The following is a 9,168-nucleotide window of genomic DNA, read 5'->3' on the forward strand; positions in this document are numbered from 1 at the left end:
ACAATTTACATCATCATCAAGAAGGAAAAATGCATCTAACAATACTTTGAGGTAATTTCTACACCAATCATACGAACTATTGTTAAAAGAATACGAGCTAAGAAATACGAGCACATAAGAATAGGAGCTATTAAGACAAGAATACGAGCTTAAAAGGTTAAGAGTACGAGCACATAAGAATACGAACTATTAAGATAAGAAGACGAGCTAATGTAAAAAGAATACGAACTTAAGATCACGAGCTTTAAGAATATGAGTTATTAAGATAAGAATACGAGTTAATTTAAAAATAATACGAGCTAATGTAAAAATAATACGAGCTTCAATTATTTTCATGCATTAGAAATTTTGGAAAAAAAATTCCTTCAAGAAGATGCTCACAAGTCACGTCATATGATTTGTTACGCATAGTCAATAAATTATAATAATTTAAGGGATAAGATGATTCATTAACTAAATGATAGAGGGGGATGGGGAGGAGTCAGAAAAATTTGAAAGCAGCCAGAGAAAGGGAGATTGGATTGAAAATAAGATTATGTTACTTTTTTTTTTTTTTGCAAAAGTATTTGAAAAATGTACATCCAGTTGTATAATCTTGGAATTGATGTATATATCATATAGAGATTATATTAATTGCAATATTTCTCTTTTACTTTCAAATTGAAAATAACATTTATTCATATTATCCCATGAGAATTTAACCTAAAACCTACAATCACCTCAAAAGAGTATGATAAATATTGGAATTTGCTTGTACAATAAATACCATTGAACATCACACACCTCATCAAATTAGGTATGTCAAAAAATGATGGATTGTTGGAAGATTAAGACGGTGGGGCACAAGATTAAGACGGAATACAAAAATGGGACCGATGATCCAGATTATGTACAGCTATAGTACTTCCCCTGCCTTCATCCTATCTTTGACGTAAATTAATTTTGCATCTCCAACCAACGATATTGTTTAAAGAAGAATCAAGCAAAACAATTGCCCAGTCTCTATTTTTAATTCACGTAGTAATGTATTTTACTCGTATATGTTAATCACAAATTAGGTATGGTAATCTGAATTATTGTTGCAAATCAAGAATTAATTGTGCTCACCACGAAACATGTGATTGAAATCAAAATCTGATTTATTCTTCACATGCTCCCCCCCCCCCCCCCGCATGCATGAAGAACCCATTATTATTTGAAGACTATCTATTATGAGAAACGCTAATTATTATTCCAGCATTGTATATTTGTATTGGGAGACTATTACGAAGAACCCATTACGTAAGACATTATCTTGCATATTATGCAACCCGTTAACCCGGATCTGTTCCTTGACCCAGTTAATATCATCCGTCGTGGCGGAAGTCCCAACATTCTGGAGCCTTCTAGAAGGTTCTGGAAACGAAGGAGGGCATGATTCATGAACATGGGGTTGAATTGAGAGAGAAGAAAGAAGAAAAAACAGGAAAACTGCAAGGGAAGAGAGGAATAAAACTAGTACTGGTATTGTTATTACAATTCCCTTTGATTGTGTTGTTGATGTTGCTGAATGTAACGCCATTGATTTTTCTTTGGGTTTTTTATGTTTTTAATAGGGGAGGTTTTGGATACAGTGATTAACAGTAGAGTGTTTGAGTGTGAGTGTCCCCCCATTGTATGTTAAGATGTTCTTTTTATCGGGTACGGGTACTTCTGGGTACGGTGCATTAAAATAGCACACATTGTCATTGAAGACGGACACTATCCGTCATAAGCTAAAAACGGATAGTACCTCTATTACAAAATGTAAATGGCAAATTAAGTGGCAATTAAATGGAGCACCTCACTTGCCCTCTCACTTGTGATATTGTGAGAGAAGCACTATCCGTCTTCAACTTATGACGGATAGTGCACGTCTTCAATGAAACAAGCTATTAAAAGAGTGGTTGATACACGTATCGTGAATTAATTATGGGTGATCAAAGTTTGGGTCAACCCATCCCACCCGGATATAACCCGCCCTCGAGTCGTTCTAACCCGTGGCTGGCCCGGCCCGACTAGTCAGAAACGAGGCCCGAGCCCAACGTCGAGTAAATGTAGATAGCCGGACTTGCCCTTGATCAACCTAAACCTGCTCTCGGGCCAGATCCGGGTACAACCTTTGAAGGCACGGCCCCGACCCATGATGACCCGTCCCTCCCATCGAGCCGGGCCCAGGTTCATAAAGCATGGCCCGACCGGCCTCCGGGTCAGCCCAACTTGAGCCCGTCCGCATATTTGACCAGCTCTATTGCTAATGGTAGATCAACATTTTAATGTATAATTGGTTACTTGACCCGTTCTGAATGAAATATTTGACGGAATGAACCATTGTATGTAATACCTCGTATTTATAAAGACTGAGACTTAACCGAGTAGACAATTCACTCGGCCGAGTGAAGCCCCACTAGACCGAGTACCATCTGGCAGTAAGCTGGAAGCCTGTAAGAATGGTCACTCGACCGAGTGACCATCCAGTCGACCGAGTGGAGCCCCCACTCGATCGAGTGGACCGACCACTCGATCGAGTGCCGGTCGAGTGTGCAGCTTATGCGAGAAGTTTGTTTAGTGAGATGTCACTTTCGTGCCTTATCTCTTCAGATTTCCACCCCAAAACCCGTTCCTAAACACTATTCACCACTCTCTACAATCCCAAATATCTCTGTAAAATCTCCACCTTCATATCCTCTCAAAACCCTAATTTTCAAGAGATGGATTCTTGCCCCCTTTATTCATCCACTTTGTTTGTAAGTTAATTTATACTCCTTTCCTTTAATCTTGTCTTAATAACCTTAATTAGTTTATTAGACTACTCCATATTTAATTAGGTTGTGGAAATTAAGGGGAATGTTTAAGGGTTTTAATTAGTATAGTTATTATAATAGATTGTAGTAATGAATGTAGTAATTAATTGTGTAGGAAGCTTCATTGAGGAGCACTTCTAGTGGCTAGCTTGAGGATTTGACAAGACAAGCTTAAGGTAGGGTTTTCCCTACTTAGCTATAATGATATGAGTGTTTAATTGTGCATTTATTACTATTAATTGCATTTGTTTCATGTTAGTTGCATTGTAACATATTTTGGATAATTAGGATTTGTCACATAATAATACTTCATGATGGTTATGGAAGGGTAAGTATGGTGAATGGTCACAATGTTTATTATCTTGCATTATAACATGTTAAAAGCAATTAAATGAAAAGAAATGGATTAATGAAGAATTGAGCATGACTTTAGTTGTTGTGTTGATGTGGATGTATATGTGCCTTGATTGGATGTATTTGGCTTGTTGGTGATTGGGTTGACAATGGAGGATGTTGGAGGATTCTTGGTTACGATTTTGGAGGCGGATGACGGTTGGGAAACCGTCTTTCGCTCAAGTCACCCTTGGAGCTTCCCACGCCAAGGGGGATGTGCACATTTAGTACTTGAGTTATGGAGGGACTCGTGTGGTTGAGGCACGACGTCTGGTAGGGGACTCGAGTCGCACTCGGGCCCGGGACCACAGACGTGTTCCAAGTACCTTCGCATTGTCACATGAGTAAGTAATATTAGTTGTTGCATGAGTCGCGGGCTTTAGGAGCGTTCTTTTTTGTTGTCACCGGCCACTTGCACTTATCTTAGTTTTTGACATTTAAACTCCTTTTTCGATTGGGTTGTATTATTTGGATGGTATTTGCATCCCCCAACTTGTAACCACTTAACTATCTACAACTTAAGTATTTATTTATGCTAAGTACTTTTTTACTTGTTGCTCGCACTACAAACTTGGGAAACCAAGACTTGTAATGCCTCCACGTGTTGGGAACGCCTAGAACAAAGGTCGGTCCTGATATATGGGGGTGTTACATTGTATTTTCTCCTACAAATAAAATAGGGTGATTAGATAACAAAAATCATGGTTAAATTAGAAATGGTGTCATTCTAGTGGATAAGTTAAGAACAAAATATGGGGCAAATTATGATAATTAGAGAGAGTACGTACGTTATTAGAGGTGATTAAACATGTGTTTGAGCTAGACATGGATCAGACGCAAGTTGATTTTCAAATTAATTAAATTTGAGTTTTCGGGGACATTTTTAATCGATAGCGATGTGTGATGTACCTAAACAAGGGATTTCAATGTAAATATTATATAATTTTGATTGAAGTATAAATTTAGAAAATACCAAAATATGGTGAGTTTCCTTAAAATAAACATACCCCGCTTATGATATTAATTGGCATAAAGATGTTAATTATTTAACATACATAATTATAATATGATTATTTTATATTTTGGAAACTATTAAAAGGTAATAAATCAATCTAGATTTCCAAAAATTATAATATTCCATAATTCATTATATTTGTAATTTAATTAGTAAATAATAATGATTGCTCTTAAATAATATTTTAATCTAATATTTCAGATTTATTTAAATATATAATTCTAATACAACAAGATAATCAACTAATATGATAGTAATCGCCAATCTGAGTAGTAAAAGCAACAATAATAGTAGCTGGAGTAGTGAAAGTCATATTAACAACAACGGGAATAGTGAAAGTAACAATAATAAATGCGGGAGTAGTGAAAGAAAACATAATGATGGCGGGAGAAGTGAAAGTAATAGTCGTCACAACATATGTAATGAAAGTAACAATAGAAACAAGGGTGAGAGTATGAAAAATTAACTAACAATTCGATTATAAGAAAATATTAATTTTAAATATATGAGTTTGACAAAACCAACGGGTTAACCGTAAAAATAACAAAAGTAGTTAAAGAAACAACAATAATCGAAGAAATAGTGAACGTAATAGTATTAACAGGTGATGTAGTTAAAGTAATAATATTAACAGCAGGAGGGGTAAACGTGTCTCATACACTACTACAGATACAGACTATAACAACGGTTAAAAACCGTTTTTATATAAAATAGCGGACGTTGTTAAAGCGTCCGTTGTAAAAGGTTTTAACAACGGTTGGTTTTCTTAAGCAACCCGTTGTTAAAACTATTAACAACGGTTTTAAGTATAAAAACCCGTTGTGGAAAGTGTGACTCAATTTTGGTGGGAAAGTTATAACAACGGTTACTTTACAAAGAACCGTTGTTATAACTAAAGACAACGGGTTGTTTCTACATAACCGTTGTTGTTTGTTTTTACAAAATAAAAAAAAAAAAAAATATTACTAGATGCATGCATAATTACGGGACCCGTTATAATTCCGATGCATGCATTATTACTGCCATTCCTGCATATAAATGGACAATATATGGAATGAGAAGGGTTTACATAAGATTTGAAGCAGGGAGATATGATGATTATGACACAACTTCCTAAACATGCATATATTATATTAATTAAAAAACAACTCAAAGGACACATTACTTAGTATAAATACATACATTATCTCAACCACCATTCCATTATCTCACTATCTTCAAACCCTAACTGCTAAAACAATCTCCAGCCCCTAATTAATCTTTCAAACAACTCCAAAGTTCATCAACAAAATGAACGATTACATCCTTAAAACTCTTACTATGACCGAGAACAACAACAGCTTCATCCGCCGGTTGCACCACATCGAGGACAGTTTTAGGAGCTATCTTGTGGATGCTCAAGCCGCACTCAAGGACGCCAAAAGAAATGGCTTGACAGAGAGCGGCGATTGTTGCGGCTATATGACGATATAAAGAATCGGCCGAACGAAACCTCCAAATAGCTAAGGAGGAGAGGAGGGATATCATAGAAGAGAATAAGACTCTCTATGAAAATATAAGAATTGCATTTTTAGAAATGTAATTCTTTTTTAATTTATGTATTTATATATATATATATATATATATATATATATATATATATATATATTAATGAATTATTAATTAAGTTTTTCATGCATTCCTCTCTATCATCTTGCTTCTTCTTTGTTTTATTTTATTTAATTTGTTTTACGAGCTAATTAAGCGAATAATAACATAATAATGATCGATAAAAACCCATCATACATACATGCAAATGAAATAATTAAAAAAAGAAAATAATGGCGATGAAACCAACAGTGACGGCGAGATTTACCTGATAATTAGAGAAAGTAAGAAACGATGAAACCAACAGTGACGGCGAGATAATAAAGCGACGATGAGAAATTAAAGAGAGAAAGAGACGATGAGAAAGTGTGTTTGCTGTGTTTGTGTTTGTGTTATTTGTCTGTGTTTGTGTTTGTGTTAGGTTATGTATGTGTTTTGTGGTCAGAATTGATCGATATGTGTTTGTGTGGTTTATAGTATGGAAAGTATTGACAACGGTTGTTAAACAACAACCGTTGTTAAATAAGTTTTAACAACGGTTGTAAAACAACAACCGTTGTTAAATAAGTTTTAACAACGGGTTTAAAAATACCCGTTGTGATTACTTTTCACTAACTTTGCGCCAATTTTGCGCCAAATTATTAACAACGGTTGTGCAAATTTGACCCGTTGTTAAAACTTATAACAACGGTTATATAACCATACCCGTTGTAATTAAGTTTAGTAAAAATCGCGCCATACATTCTACAACGTCTATTGTGATTTTCGTGCATAAACGTTGTTAAAGGGGCGTTGTAGTTGCCTGGATTTGTAGTAGTGATAATTTGTTGATTAATTTTACATCTCATCATAATTTCAATGTATAAATTGTAAATATATGTGTTAACCCAAATTTAGCGAATCATATTTCGAAGAAAATAAAATTTAAATGGTAAATAAAGGTAGCCCGGGCGTAGCCGGGCGTCAAACCTAGCAACGTCTTAAAAATGTCTAGCTAAATAGTAAAATCAATTATGTTAATAATGAAAATAATTGTACTAACATTGGATATAATAGCATGTTAGTAATCACTCATTTGAATAGTCAAAGTAACTATATTAGCGGGAATTAATGAAAGTAATAGAAGCAACAACGAGAGTAGTGAAAATATCAATATTCATGCGGCACTTATGAAAGTAACAATAATTACGGCGGGAGTAGTGAAAGTAACCATAGTAATAACGAATGTAATAAAAGTAACAATACTAACAACAAAAGAAAGCATATATGAACAATTAGCTAACTAATCGATTTAAGTAAAATATTAACATCTGGAGTAGTAAATTTGTCTCATAATTTATTTCATCGTAATTTAAAATATGGCATAGAAAAATATATTAAAGGAAAAATAAATTTTAATGGTAAATAGAGATAGTTCGGGCGTAGCCGGGCACCAATACTAGGTTTGAATGATAATGTCTATTATTACAACCCGTGCATGTTATATTAAAATGTTCGCTAATTTGGTTAACACATAAAGATGTTAATTATTTAGCTTACACAAATATAATATAAGTATGTTATATTTTGAAACCTATTAAAAGGTAAATAAATTAATTTAGATTTCCAAAAAATATAATATTTCATAATTCATTAGATTTGTAATTTAATTGTAAATAATAATGATTGCTCTTAAATAAAATTCTAATCTAATATTTCAGATTTATTTAAATATATAATTCTAATACAACTAGATAATAGTATGATAGTAACTAGGGGTGAGCAAAACCGGGTACCCGATACGGTTTCGATACGGTTTTCGGGTATACGGTTTTTTGAACCCCAATTTTTTGCTTCCGGATACGATACGGTTTAACCGGGTATACGGTTTTCGGGTACCCGGTTAAACCGTATACACTAAATGCGGGTATACGGATACGGTTATCTGAATTTTCTATTAAAAGCAATGGAAAGTTGGAAACACAAATGCACGGAGAGTCAGTACTCAGTAGCATTGCAGTGTCTTTTTAAGGCCAAATAACTAAATAGTACAAGTCTTACAAAAGATCGTCTACCAAATACGCAATACAGTCAAATTGTCTAATACTCGAAACAAAACAAAGCAAGCTAGGCTACGTAGTAAGACACTAAGGCTTCAATTCTTCAAGATTCTGTTTTCTCATCGACCATGATGACAGGATGTTGTATGATCAAGTCTTTCATATCTACAATTACAAATTAACAAACATTGAAATTAAGGAGATACAACAAAAAAAAAGTAAAACTTCAAATATAAAAACAAAGTTTGAAATAAAAAAGTAAAACTTCAAACATATAATCAAACAAAACCAAACAGTTTGACAATGACAACAATCCAACAATCAACATCTAATCTTAATACAAAAGAAAAAAAACAAATAAAACGGAAAAAAAAAGGAAATCTGAACAAAAAAATACAGAAAAACCACACGGAAATCGACTAGAAAAGAAAGCAAGTGAAGTACAAAAAAAAATTAATTAAAATTAGAAAACAAACCTTGTTAAAGAGATGATTTATTGATTTCTGATTTTGTGAAGGAGTGAATGAATGGAAAATTGGGGATCTGATTAATTAATTAAAATTGGGGGAAATGGGAAATTGGGGATCTGATTTCTGAAATTGTGGAGTGAATGAATGAGGCGGCGGTTGGTGAAAGAGTATTGGCAATTTGGCATTAGTTTAGGGCCTTTGGTGGGGTTATCCACTTATCCTTTATTGGACTTACTGCGTTTTTTTTTTTTTTTTTTTTTTTTTTTTTTTTTTTTTTAACCGGGTCAAACCGGGTATACGATTTCCAAATTCTACTGAAACGGATACGAAACGGTTTGTAAAAAACCGTTTCGGATACACGGAAATTAAAACCGTATATACGGAAAACCGTATAATGAAAACCGTATACCGTATCGTATCCGTATTTCAAAACCGTTTCGGAAATTTTTGCTCAGCCCTAATAGTAACCACGCATGTGAGTAGTAAAAGCAACAATAATAGCAACGGGAGTAGTGAAAGTCATACTAACAGTAACGGGGTAGTGAAAGGAAAAATAATGACGACGAGAGAAGTGAAAGTAATAGTAGTCAGAACGCATGTAATGAAAGTAACCGTATGAACAATGGAGAGAGTATGAAAAATTAACTAACAATTCGATTTTAGGAAAATATTAAGTTATTTAAATATTTAGAGTTTGACAAAACTAACGGGTTAACCGTAAAAATAGCAGGAGTAGTGAAAGAAACAACCCTAACAAAAAAAGTAGTGAACTTAATATTATTATTAATAGAGGATGCAATAAAAGTAATAATATTAACAACGAGAGTGGTGAAAGTGTTTCA

The 9,168-nt window shown here is 33.9% G+C and overlaps 1 long non-coding RNA gene across 1 annotated transcript; it reads right to left on the minus strand.

The window, feature by feature from the left end:
- Positions 1-7,801: 7,801 nt before the first annotated feature.
- Positions 7,802-8,541, minus strand: LOC141647269 (uncharacterized). Its single transcript, XR_012545700.1, has 2 exons — positions 8,333-8,541; positions 7,802-8,021 (listed from the first exon to the last, which is right to left on the minus strand). It is a non-coding gene; the product is annotated as an uncharacterized LOC141647269 (long non-coding RNA).
- Between the last annotated feature and the right edge of the window lie 627 nt (positions 8,542-9,168).

The sequence above is a fragment of the Silene latifolia genome, chromosome 3 (assembly GCF_048544455.1).
Source record: "Silene latifolia isolate original U9 population chromosome 3, ASM4854445v1, whole genome shotgun sequence".
NCBI lineage: Eukaryota > Viridiplantae > Streptophyta > Magnoliopsida > Caryophyllales > Caryophyllaceae > Silene > Silene latifolia.